The sequence below is a fragment of the Cupressus sempervirens genome, chromosome 3 (assembly GCF_028749045.1).
Source record: "Cupressus sempervirens isolate cs-2001-9-10 chromosome 3, ASM2874904v1, whole genome shotgun sequence".
Taxonomy (NCBI): domain Eukaryota; kingdom Viridiplantae; phylum Streptophyta; class Pinopsida; order Cupressales; family Cupressaceae; genus Cupressus; species Cupressus sempervirens.
The window spans coordinates 736978007-736992356 of record NC_143120.1 but is presented as its reverse complement, the minus strand read 5'-3'; the positions used below and the strand labels follow the sequence as shown (position 1 = coordinate 736992356).

At 31.9% G+C, this 14350-nt stretch overlaps 1 pseudogene; it reads right to left on the bottom strand.

The window, feature by feature from the left end:
* The window catches only part of LOC149568905 (uncharacterized), a 41890-nt pseudogene extending 29200 nt beyond the window's left edge, over positions 1-12690 (bottom strand).
* Positions 12691-14350: the final 1660 nt, after the last annotated feature.

Sequence of the window (14350 nt, the reverse complement as noted above, 5' to 3'; positions counted from 1 at the left end):
TAGCTTTCCAAATATGATATTAGTGTGAGAAATATTTCTTAGCAAGGTTTCTTGTGCTAGTTGATTTGGGTTTGTTTGTACTAACCCTTTTATGTTGTTGTTTTAGTTTTCTTGCGCTCTTGTGTGTGCATGTTGATTTAGAATCCTTACCCTAGGGGCTTATGTCCTTAGTTAAGTGTTATTTTATCTCGTTATGAATCCACTTGGATCTCCTCTTCTCTTCCTTTACCAAGAGTTTGTATTGAGTCCATACTCTTGCTAAAGTGGGGGCTTAATGTATCATCTTAAAATGGAAGCACTTCCATGTTAAGAGTGTTTAGCCCTTCGAGAAAGTGGTTTGGGGTCATGTCAAGTGCCTTGAATGGGTTTTTACATGGATATGGTAGTTTTCCCCCTATTTAGCTTCTCTCTCTTCATGTCAAGTCTATGTAATGCCTACCCCTACTTGACTTTTCTGATTTGTTTTGACTAGATTCTTTTAGGCCTATTCTATGATTATGTTTTATGATTAGTGGTGTTGGGTTATCGGAATTGATTAATTGTATTTCATACTTAGTTTATATATATTTTTAGTTACTTAGTTATTTTAGTTATCTCATTATGATTAGTTATCTGAACTATTTATATGCATTTTTATGGTTACTTGCCCCATACTTGCATGTGTATGGTGTACATGTATGTTTTCTTTATGTTTGATGTTTTTGATGTGGTTGAGGAAGGGAATCATAGTTACCTGCTAGTCGAGATCTACACGATGTACCACTTCCTGCCATTACATGTCTAGTTTAGAATATGGTGTTTGTACATGCGTGGATTTTATGTAGATTGCAGGTACTAGGTATCGACTTCCCTGAATTGCTAGGATCAACGTACCCTATCACAATATCTCAATGGTAAGAGAGGGGAGATATTTCTTGAGTCTGAATCTTAAACCCTAAGCCAATTGTCCTAGAAAGTAGGGCAAGAATCTGAGTTGTCCACCTTTCGAATTCGTCAAGTGACATAAATTCGTGATTATAACCCTTGAGTTTGATTAGGTTTTATGTACTTTTTTATGGGTTTGCATTCATTCTTGTGGGTCTTTGGTGTATTTTCTGCTATATTAAATCAATTTAAAAGAATAATTTAATGAAAATTTTATTAAGAAAATTCAATATCTAATTATATTTAATTAATTTAGAAATTAATTAAAAAAAAGAATTAAATTTAAAGATAAAGTTATAGTTCTAATTTTGGAGCATATTAATATTTATTTAATTTAATTATAATATATTTAGGAGATCATTTTTAAATAAATGCTAAATATTATTATTACTTAAGTTAATAAATATTTTTTATCAAAAGCGTTTCGAAAAATTAATTAAAGAGAGAAAGCTAATTATTAAAAATAAAGATATTTTGTAATTAAATATCTAAAATTTTGTGCATGAAAATGAAAAAGATAATAAATTAATAAAAAGATAATGACCATCAAGTTCCCTCACGTGATTGCACAATTAGAGCCCCAAATTTAGGGGAGAACTCTTTATTAGAAATCAGGAGCTCATTTTGCATGAACCAAGTTTTGGAGGAGCAATTTCAGAGAGGAAGGTTTTTAGAGAAAGGGGATTGTTTGTGTGCTTCATGTGATTGTTTTTTTAGCATCAGATCCGAGTAGGATCTTGTGGTTTATTTGTACAATAGTTTTCATTCTTCGAACTTTTGTCTTCTCCGTGTTTATTGCATATTCTTGTTTAAGAATGTTATAAGATTGAAACCCTTGTATGTGAGTTTATTGTTCTTTGATTGAGAAATATATGTTTATGCTTTTAGAATCTGAAACCCTCGCTTGCTTAATTTGGTAATTCATAGATTGAATCATTTTAGCAAATTGTGTTCTGAATAGGGTTTGGAAAGTTTCCATTTCGGGAAAGTTTGCATTTTTAGCAGGTTTCCATTTTGGAAAAGTTTCCATTTCATGAAAGTTTCCATTTTTAGCAAGTTTCCATTTTAGGAAAGTTTCTATTTTTAGAAAGTTTCCATTTCGGGAAAGTTTCTATTTTTAGTAGGTTTCCATTTTGGGAAAGTTTTTCCAAAATTTAATAAATCTTTTTAAATGTAGTTTTTTTTATGATTATTTTAATTAATATAATTTGTTTAATTTATTTTTTATTGATAATCGGCCGAAGCCTAGATTATTTATCATTCATTTTATTATTATTGTAAGATTAATTATTATTATGTGTTAATCTCGAGTAGATTTGAACCCAAGACCTCCCGATGAGAGGCTCGCAATTTACAGATGCATTGTAGGCTCTTGCCTATAATTTGTTAAATTATATTATTATTGTTAATTATTATTTTATTAATAGGTTAGTAATTATTTAATTAATAATTTAAAATAAGTTATTTTATTAATAGATAATTATAGTCATTAATAATTTAATAGTTTTTAATTGAATTGTAATAATATAATTAATTGAAGATTTAATTAAATTATTATTACAATATAATTGTGAAGTAAATGGATAATTGTAAAAATTTGGGAAAAATGATTATTTTAAGTAAACTTGGGTTTTTACTTGACTGATCAATTTTATATGAAAACGACTTCTATTATTTTAGGGAAATTAAACCTTGGTAATAATGATAGTTTGGAAAGATGAAAACTGGAACCCTATCGAATCTTGTATTTTGATAATGAGTTGAATCGTGAAAAAAACAATGTTTAAACACCTTTTTATGATTTGTTGTTGTTGAGACTCGTGCAAACTCAAAAACTTTAGCAAATCTACACTAGGGAAAATGGAAAACTGTAACCCTGCTTGTATATTGAATCTGGTGTTTTGATATGAATGGAATTTTGAAACCATGTTTAAACAACTTAATATGATTTGTTGAATCGTTTGGGATTCTAGTGAACTCGAGAAAACCTTAGTGAATCTAGTAACTAGTGAAATTGGAAATTGAAACCCTAACTGGGATCAAAAACATTAACTATAATATTTGGAAATGAAAATGAAAGCTTGGAGACCTATAGTTAAAATTAAACTTGTGTGTTTTTCAAAACCTAATGAATTATGAAAATGACTTTTGTATGCTCTTTTTATGACATGTGATTTTACCGTTGAGTGTCGGGTTGATTTAGTACTCTGACCAAATCAGGATGTTTACCAGAGGCTCAAGAGTTATGTTTTGTGATGTCATGATGATGTTTTGATAATGATCTTTTATACTCAACCATGGTAATGTGTCTTGTATGCTCTATGAGGTGTTTTGATCTATTGATTGTTATTGATTTCCAGTGTTCTTGTGTGAAACTGAGGTGAATGGTGTGACCTATCTGATATAACCTTTGAGTCTTCGATCAGTTGTATTTGGATTTATTTCTAGTTGCCTGTATAGGACTGAGGCGTTTGTATGATTTGTTCTTGGTGATGTCATGTTATGATGTGGATTGGTTTATGTGTACTTTCTCAGATCAATCCTATTAGGATGATCATTTTAGTGATGCTTGTATTTTGAACTGATGTATGGTATATGGTCTTTCAAGATCTTTTTGCTTTACTGAGCTTAGGGTAGGTTATCTGTATGTCATGTTGAGAAGTGGCTTGCAATGGAGGCCAAGGCCCTAAAGAGGCTGATGGGAACCCATTGTAGGTTATTTTAATAAGTGATAACAATTCATTAAATGGGTTTAATATGAATTAACAAGATATTGGTACCACAGAAAGTCATTAGGGGGCCAGAGGATTAAAATACTAGTCGAGTAGCCTTAGAGATGACTCATTAGTATGCCTTGTCAGTACGAAAGGATACTAGTGTCGCATAGAGTCATGAGGGGGCCGAAGGATTCAAAGACTAATTGAGTAACCTTAGACTTGGCTCATGTGATGACACTTGTCCACATGCATAGTAGATTCCCTACGTGTCATTGTTGCCTCTGGGTTTAGATGTCTTTTGTGTCTTGGTACCTTTGAGTTAGATTACTTTTAGGTTCTCCTTGACTTAGATGTTGGATTTGACTTTTGAGTTTGTTATCCTATTTGGGACTTGAGACTATCTCCTCAATGTGGTGGGAGTGAACTTTTTTGGGTTACCACGAGGTCAGATGGTAGTGCTATTTACTTTTACCATTGAGATCTGATAGTTCGATTGTCATGGCTGGAGTTCCCTATTTTGTATCTCTTTCATTATATTCTTGTGTACTTTGATGGATGGTTATACCTGTTGTATTGTATTTGATTTCGTGGAACTTATGAGATGTTGTTGTAATCTATTTCTATGATGTATATTCTTTCAACCCTTCATACCATGTGACATGTACAGTGGATGAATGTGCATTATGATTATTGCCAAGTGACATTCGAGATAATTGTATATTATTTAAATGGAATCATGCTTGTACATTATTTTTTGATGTGGATTTATTATATATTAGATTTAGTGTTAATTAAATTAAATGTGATTCATCGTCATGAGACCTTTAAGAGTTGTAACCTATTTATATGTTGTTGATGTATGAGTGTATGTTATTGCTTCCACTATTCTATAACTATTGTTGTATGTTATCTTTATCTTTAAAAAAAATGTTTGGCAAACTTAGTAAAACTTTAGGTTAACTTCTTTTGGGTTCCCTGGCATGGTGTTACAACCTATTTTTGACAAACTGCACTATGAAACTAAGGACTTTGGCCTCTGGGTCAAGGTATGACCTAGGTCAAGGATGACCTTGACCCTGACCTAGGGTAGTATCGACCTCATCCCTGACACTAGGTCCTATTTTCAATTTCCAGAAGTTTTAGGTTCTTGGGCTTTGGAAAGTTTCTTTTCCCGCTTCCAAGTTGGCTATTTTGGGTTTTGGAATGCTACACCTTTAAATTACATTTAATCTAGGTCTATTCTTATGGGTTAAGGTTAAATGGGATTTAATTCTCCTATGTCGGCCTTCTTTAGGAGTTAGTGCCCTAGATCACTACATAAGGAAGCCTTCTTCCCTCATTTTGACATCACCTTTATTATGAGAAAAGTTATGATCTATGATCCATGGGTGCATCGATGATCTATGAGCAAGGTTACTATCTTGTACATTCAAGCATTCAAGTTCTCCATTGAAGATCAAGGATTGAAGCATTCATGCCTTTGAAGGGATTTGGTTCAAGCATTCAAGATTCATCATTCAAAACCCTAGATCTATCCATCATGGTGGTGTGATCTTCCTTCAAGATCCTTTGTTCATCTTCAAGATCTTTTTTATACTTCTTTTAAGGTGGATTCTAAGCATACATTCATTAATATTTTGATTTACATTTGTTAATGTTATGTTCAAGCTTTCATATCAATATATTTGTTTACATTTCAAATACAATTGCAAATCTATTGAGTATCATAGCTTCATTGTTAGATTTACTTCTACTACTTCCTAGCATTATCTATTTCAATTCTTTTATTAAGGTTGATTCCAAACCGGGGTTTGACTGGGGCAAACCCCTCATCCAAACAACAAAACCATTTTTCTTGCAGATACAGGTGTGGAACAACGAATTGGAGAGCAGATTCAAATACCCTTTTTGTCAAACTTCCAAGATCCACGAATAAAATTGTCATCGGAGTAGAAAAGGTCAAGGTCAACTTTCTGAGGCACAATTGTACCCCACCAAAAGGGTCAAGGTCGACCTCCCTTCAAAAAGCAAAAAAATTTCTAGGTTTTCTCTATATCGACATTTTCAGTCCAGAACCGGTTGCAAAATTCCCACAAACATCAGAAATTAGCATTTTCCTACTTCAAGGTGAGTATTTTTCTTTTATCTATTTCAAGATTTAGGCACACATTCCCCTATGAATTTAAATAACACCAATTGAGCTTATTTTCACCCTTTTTCTCCATTGCTTGATCCATTTTTGCATTGAACACTCTTTTGTGTTTAATCAATTTGGATCATTCTTTTGGAAATTAGGTTTGAGAAGAGGTTTCCATTTCTTTTCTATTCAACATCAATGGGTCTACATAGGTCACTATGAACCAATTCTAAAATGTCACTAGTAGTATATATCTTACTCTTGAAACTAGACTTTGTCATCTTTCCTAATTGACACTATTTACACATAGCATTGTCAGGATTTTTTAGTTTAGGCAATCCTCTTACTTTCTTCATTTTGTTGATATTCACCAGATTGTCAAAATTCACATGATATAACCTTTTGTGCCATAACCAAACATCTTCTTGTAGTGCAAACATACATGTCTCACTTGATAGGTCTAGATAGAATAAGTTACCTCTTTTTTGCTCACTAGTTCTAATTAGCTTACCATCACCATCATGTATCTTGGCCTTTCTGTTGTGAAATTCAACTTTATAACTTGATTTGTTCAGCTGTGAAACACTCAACAAATTGCAGTTAAGTACTTCAACCCAATAAACATTTTCACACATGTAATCTTGTTAGTCAGTTGAATAGTGCCTTTACCTTTTATAACACATGGGATATCATTACCAAATTTAACACATCCACCATTGTATGGACCTATATCTTCAAATTTGTCTTTATCACCAGTCATATGATTGGAACGTCCACTATCAATTATCCATCTATCACTTTTGTTCACATAAGAAATTAATGCAGTTTTCTCATCTTCATTAGAATATTCTTTCATAGCAACATAAACAACTCCATCATCATTACTCTTAGATTCATTATCAGTCATTTCTTCAACAATATAATACAATTTCTTACCTTTTTCATCCTTGCTTCTCCTATATTCTTTACATATCTTCTTCTTTTGAACTTTCTTTCCTATTTTTCATCCTTATCTTCTTTGTTAGGGCATCTAGCAGCAATATGACCAACTTTGTTGCATGAAAAATAAATGATAGTTAATTTACATTTGTGTTTACCTCTTCCTCTTCCAAACCTTTTTTCAATGAGGACTTCAAGTTCATCAATCTCATCATCAAAACTATCACTTTCACTCCTCACATGTTTCCCTTTCTTCTTTCTAAGAACAAGTTGTGACTTGAAAGTAGATTCAATGGTAGCAGATGTGTAGTTATCAAAGTTAGACATCTCAAAAGAAACAAATCTACCAATTACACCTTCTAAGGTCAAAGTGTTACCTGGAGTACATCTCAGTTCTTGTATTGCAAAAACTCTAATAGCATATATAGGAAGTAGAGTCCTCAATACCTTTCTTATCACTATTTCATCTTCAATTTTTTCATTTGCTACTCGAATAGCATTAACAAACTCTTTAATTCTTGTGCAGTATTGTACTATGTTCTTCCATCATTCTCATGTCATCAAATTTGCCTCTCAAGATTTCTAATTTATCTCTGAGAACATTGTCATCACCTTCATATATGGTCTTGAATCTATACCACATCTTCTTTGCAATATTGCACTCTTTTATGTCATCAAACTTAGCATAGGTTAGGGTTGAGGCAATCTCCAACATTGCTTTGTTGTATTCTAACTTCTGTCTCATTTGATCAGTAGTCAGAGGAGAAGTTTTTACTTCTACATATTCATTGTAAAATGTGAAATGTGACCTAGTTAGAGGATTTAATCACCCTGTTAGGAGTGGCCTTGTAAGAGGACTTTGATCATTCTATTTAGAATGTCACCTAGTTAAAGGATTTGCATAGAATGTTAGGTTAATCTCTGTTAAAAGGATTTGAATACAAACTATTTACAATGATAAGAAAGAAAATAATAGGTTTGATCTATGTGATTACAACTCACTTTTGCAGGTTCATATCTTTGTTTGGTCCTTATGTTGGTTCATTGATAAGCCTTCCATTGTCATCTCTATTCTTGATCTACTTGGTCACCCTTCAAGCAACCAATCCACTCTTCTTATCAACACTTAAGCCTTCTGCTATGATTCTCGTATCAACAACAACATTATATTTGCAAGCTTTCTCCTTTAGCTTTGCAATCACAGTCTTGTGTGTTTCTGATCAACCTTTCTCTGTATGTCTTCCTTCACATACAAACTCGCTCATATGCACATTGGTTGGGCTCAGCTTGGATTGACTGCACACAACACCAAAAGTTCAGTTATGTATCTATTTAAATAGGCAATTTGTGCTTTACCATTTCTACATCCACAGTAGATCTTAGGGTATACAATCAAATTCAACTCAATTCAATGTATTTGTCATTCTTCTTGATCATCCTCTAGAAACTTTTTCTAGAATCCGTCTGTTAGGTCTTTACCTACTCATCTCCTTAAATTTAATGATCCAAGTCATCGATCTTATCTTCAATATGTTTTACATCTCCAAAGAAATTGATTGAGTCAACTTGATCTTACAATTTCTTTGAATTTTTTCTTTTACTGTCACTCGACAATTTCTAAATTTTGATACTCAGCGAACATTGAAATACTCTGTCGCTATAAAGTCTTTTGTCTCAACATCAAATAACTTGCTCAGTCAACACTAATGTTCAATCAACACTAGATTTGCTCAACACTAACTGTAGCTCGGTTGACACTAGCATTACTCAACACTCTTTAGTATTTGACTCTTTTGCCCGACTTAGCTTATCTATCTTGACATAAACAATTACTTTTCTTTATCAAAGTCTATCCAATCAAATGTCCACTGTAACTTCCTTTTCATATCTTCAACCTTTCCTCTAGGTGTTATGGTTATGAGTAACTTCTGAAATCTTCTTCATTAATCAAATACATATGACATTTAGATTAGGTAGCAATATGTCTCATCCATAGATTTGACATCAATGACAAAACAACAATTGTTCCAATTGTAAGTTTCCAACACGTACCACATTGTGGTATCCATAATAACTATGACCCTACAATGTCTATAGTGATTGCAATGTACAAGGACATGTATGGATTATGACTAGTTTTGATTATAATTAGTTTGCATTAAAATTGAATTTTATGCTGATGCATTATTTTATAATGGATTTTTTGGATGTTGTGTTCATTATTGATATAGCAAGAATTAAGTTTAGCTAAGAGTTAGACATACTAGAGACTTGAAGTCTTTTGTAAGTTGCATACATTTTTGTAACATACTACATCATGTGATATTGTATTATGATAATCATATTGTCCAACCTTATTTTCAAAGGTGATTGTATGTGTATTCTTGCTCATACCTTTATGAGTATTTTGTGATTATTATGATTATATGAGAATTGACATGTTCCTTTTATGAGAAGGAACCCAAATTGGATAATTATTTTACCATTATAATGCTTATTCAATCTATGAAACTAGGGTAGATTATCTAGACATGGAGGAGAGAAGTAACTTGCTATGGAGTTTGGGGCCACAAGTGACCACCCATGGAAACTCATTGTAAGTAACTTAATTTAAATTACTAAGTTAAATATTTGTAAGATAATCATATTTCCTTTTTTATGCCTTGAGTGTTAGTATTGGCAAAGGATGGGAGCGAGAGAAGACATTTATTTATTTAGGGGACCTAGTGATTTGAAATTATTCATTTCCTTGTCTTCATAAAATGATTATTGATTCCACATATGATCTCACTTGCAGGCTAGAGTCTAGAGAGGTCATATAGGATTTCCCAAGGCATAAACATAGATGATGGCTATTCCTTATATATCCTAAGTTTCCTATGAGTGTCTGGTGCCTATAATAGTGCTTCTTAATTGTACATTTTTTATAACAGTGTAATCCTTGCCTCCAATGTACATTTACATTAGCCTTTCTTGCTTTTACTTTTTTGGTTGAGTGAGGTCTCATATTTATCTCCTCATCATCACGTGGTTGGTCTCTAGGTTTCACTTGGCTAGGCGATAATGATTCTATTTTCCATTGAGATATAATGGTCTATATTTTGATGATCCTAGATGCTTCTACCATATTCATTTTTCAAATAATTTCTCATTGTCATTATGAGATGACTATCGTGTATTTATTTGAGACATCCATCTAGGAGATTTAAAATATTTTTGTAAATATGGCTTAAATCATTATTGTGATCCCTACAACATGTGCATCAGAAGATGCATTTTTATACATATACCAACATATTAGTCGTAACTTATTCGTGTACTTTTTCTTACATTGATATAATGAATGCATATCATGTTATTCGATGCAATTTATATGTAAGTTACTTTGTGTACATGTGTCCATTTTACTATGATTATTTAAAGAACTTAGAACTCTTCATTTGGTTTTAAAGTAAACATAAGATATGCCATGTGACTAGGTTATGGTTGAAATTAGTAGGTAAATTAAGTTTTTAAATAAAAATATCTTAGAACCCATGGGAATGCTAATTGCATATTTGTACTTTATTTCTTTAGTTTTTTTGTACTTTGTTTTGGATATCTATATTGGTTAATGCATTTTAAAAAATATTTCATCATCTTAGAGTCAATTTAGGTTAACTTCTCACGGGTTCCAAGAAGAATGTTACCAAAACAAAAGGCAAAAAAATAAGGGAGGGCAAAGGAGACTTCATCATCTAAGCTCCAAAGTATTGGGGATTTATTCACAATGTGAATTCTTTAAGGCTTAGATAATGAAACATTTTAATATCCACCAACACAAGGGAAATAAGGAGACAAAAAAGAAAGAAGGAGGGGGTGCCTATTTGTCTTAGGGGGAAAGTGGGGCATGATTTGTGAAGCACAATACACCATTACAAGGGTCATGTGACATATTGATGGTTTACAAGGGTCACAAGACATATTGTAGTAGTATTTTAATCTTAATAATGTCCTTGAGGAAAGTTAAACAAACTTACTATATTACTTAGTTAATATTAATATTATATTGTTGTATCGATTAGTTATATGGATATGTTGTCAACTATGCAAGTACAAACCAATTTCTATTTTCTTTCTCATGTGTAATTGTATCTTTAATAGAACATATTTATTATCAAATTATACACGAAGAATTTATAATTCTCTTTCAAGTAGTATAACACACATATATGAAACACATACCTCAAGTAATGATTAGTTATGATTCAATTATATATGAAAGTGTGGAACAGGTCCTCAAATTGTTGTATTGCTATTAGGATTCAACTATGGAGCTTACGAGTCACTCTCATCAACCCATGTTTCATGAGTAGTAGTTCCCAAGAACTCATTTCTCATGAGAATGAGTGAAACACTTATCACTCATTGCACCTAGATGAGGACCACAAAGGTGAAGTATTGAGACTTCCCAGAGGGTCACCCACCCTAGTACTATTCCAACTCAAGTGTGGTTAATCACCTAGAAATATAATTATTTAGAGATATTATTAAGTGTCAAATTTGAAAGTTAAAAAATGTCACTTAGAAATATAGTCATGCAAATCTTTTTATCTTGCATTCTTAATGATCATGGATACATCCTACTAGATTTAGAAACCACATGAAAACTAATTAGAATGTTGAATTATCTCTTACCTATATATTTTATAAAATATCTAAAAAATCTTTAAAGGAGGCGTTCTTGCAATATGATTTTAGTTTGTATTTTAGATACATAATGAGATACATGATAGGGTACATGGATGATTATGACCCTGACTTAAGTGCCAATTTTTGAAAGTTTATCCACTCAGCTCAAATATCTAATCAATAATATACAAACCATAGTTACTAAATGATAATTGAACCATGGTTTCTGAGAAATTCTTTGAAATATCAAATATCATATTTCACTCAAATGCCAAATTTATTAGAAAGTCACGAACTCAACTCAAATCATACATGACTATAACCTTTTAACAAATCAACCTCTATACATACTACAATCCTCAAGCATCATAAGAAAGATAAGTACATAAATGGTCATAATTAAGAGTAAGTGTCAAATTTATTAAGAAGAGTATCAATTCAACTCAAATCTTTAAGCAACAAGAGCTCTGAAAGAGCTTGAGTCCCTCCCTTTTGTTGGGTATGATACATAGATTTAGTTAATGATTAAATCATACTTAATGAATAGGAAAGAGTGTAAAAACTAGAGATTTAAAGAGCTGAATTAAATAGTGTAGAAATTAAATATTTAATCTCTGAAATTTAATAATGAATATTTGATTAAATTTTTATAATTGAAATAAATCAAATGTAATATTTAATTTAAGTTTTATGCAAGGGAGTGCAACAGTCCATTTATCTATTTTTCTATATATGATAATTTTGACAATGATAACTATTCTAAATATTTTGAATGTAATATAAATAAATAGATAACACCTGGCATTTTTTCAATTATAAAATTATAAAATATTATCTCTTTATATTTTTGATAAAACTATGATGTATTGTTATTGTACTAATTAATTTCATTACAAATTACAAATTCTCTCTCTAGATCATCTAATTGAATGATATATCTTAAATAAAAAAACTGTACATAAGTGATAGATACAAATATTTGAGTATATGCTTGTTTTTGTTTCCAATAAGTAGCTTACAACAATTATTTTGCGATGACCATTGCTTTCTTCATGAAAAGAACATTGTGACCATACATATTTCCCAAAAATTTTTAAGGAAAAATGTTGTTGTGATGATTGGAAATTAGTTTTCCGTGAAGGGCGAAAATAATAATGATGGGTAAAAGGCATATCATTTCACAAAATAGTGAAACAAATGACTAAGAGAAATTATAGCTAGTTGGCTTAAAGCTTTTCCTCTACCAAAGAGCTTCTATCCCAGAGGACTACTTTATTATTTATTTCCTACCTGGTACGCCATGGGTTCGAAACTCGCCAATCCACCTTAAATGCTATAAATATCTCTCTACAACAAGCTGGAAAGATTGGGCTTTTCCTTCACAATGTCATTGCCTTGACATAAATTCAAGGCATGTGATGGAATTAGATAGTCATTATTGACATCCATGTCTAGGTCTAAAAAACTATTGATAACGCTTCCTCAACCTTCATATCAAATGACATGCGAACAAACCACAACTCACCATCAAACTCTCAAATTCCATTAATGCAAAATAAACACAAGGAAAAGAAAAAGACACAATCGACAAGTTCAAAAAACCACTCAAGATCCTTGACTGTTCACTACCCAACTAACTTGCTACCTGAGCCCGAAACACACAATATGTACATCCAAACAAACTCCACTCAAAAAAATTAAACTCAGACAATAAAAAATAGCAATCTCAATAAGTTTATGACTCCCATTTAATCAGACATTCCCAAAGAATGGGGTTCCAAAATGTTAGGAGGACTTTGGCAAAGTCATTATTGAGAGCTTTCAACCCTTTACATATTGTAGAACAATACATGCTCTACTCAACTTCACAATTCAAAGTCATAGCGTAATTGTAGCACTAAAGTTCTTGTATAATAATATGAACCGCCCATGGCCATTGAATACTGACCATAGGAAAAATATTTGATTGGTCAAGAAATAAGCTCAACAGAGAGTCCTAGTGTCACAATGAGAAAATTACAGATCTGGCACTTGGATTGAAAGCTAGCGGTGGTTCATCTAGGTGTTGCACAACCACAGATTTGGGGGTTCCTCTTCTTCTCTGTAAATGGACATTTATAGGCAATAGTTTAGAAAACATGAGAACTATTAGAAGACGCTTCCAGAATGAAGTTGGGACATTTCAGAGATTTTATTCTATAATTTTCTCTCCAAAATTTTTTTTTTTTACCCCTACCAAAATTATTGCTAGCCAATCACAAAAGAGAAATTAGGAATTGAAAATTATTTTAAAAATGAAATGATTTTAAACTTTTGTAGTTGTCTAATTTTGATTATGAAAATTAATTATGACCCTCAATTGGGAACATTAGTTTGCTGCGTATAGATAAGTAGAGACTAATAATATCTAAATCATGGTTATTAGACTACAACTCTAAAATTGTCACCATATTTTATTTTAATAATAATTATATTAACCCAACATCTATCTTGTCATCAAAGTTAGATCTTACCAAAGAAAATAAGAAACGGAAAGTTCCTTGAGAATAAGACTTTGAATTATGAAGACTAAATTACTTCCTTTTCCTTTTCATTATCAAGAAGTCACCACCTCAACTCGAAATATACCTAACTCTTTAACACATCTACCTTTGGTATATACCAAAACCTTCGAAGTATCATTATAATTATCAGAATGGTCTGGAAATATACCTAAGTCTTTAACACATGTACCTTTAGTATATACCAAACCCCTCAAAGGATCATTATAATCATCACAAGCGCTTGGGTGGCTCAAGGGAGCCGAGGGGTTTGTAATATTTGCCGTCGGTGAAAGCAATGACAAAAATACAATGAATCTCAGAGGCCATCAAAAAAATGGAGTACTTTTTAAGGTGTCCTTCACTGCAGAGTTTAACCAGGGGGCCACGGAAAGAATAAGATCAGATACAAAGCAGGGGAT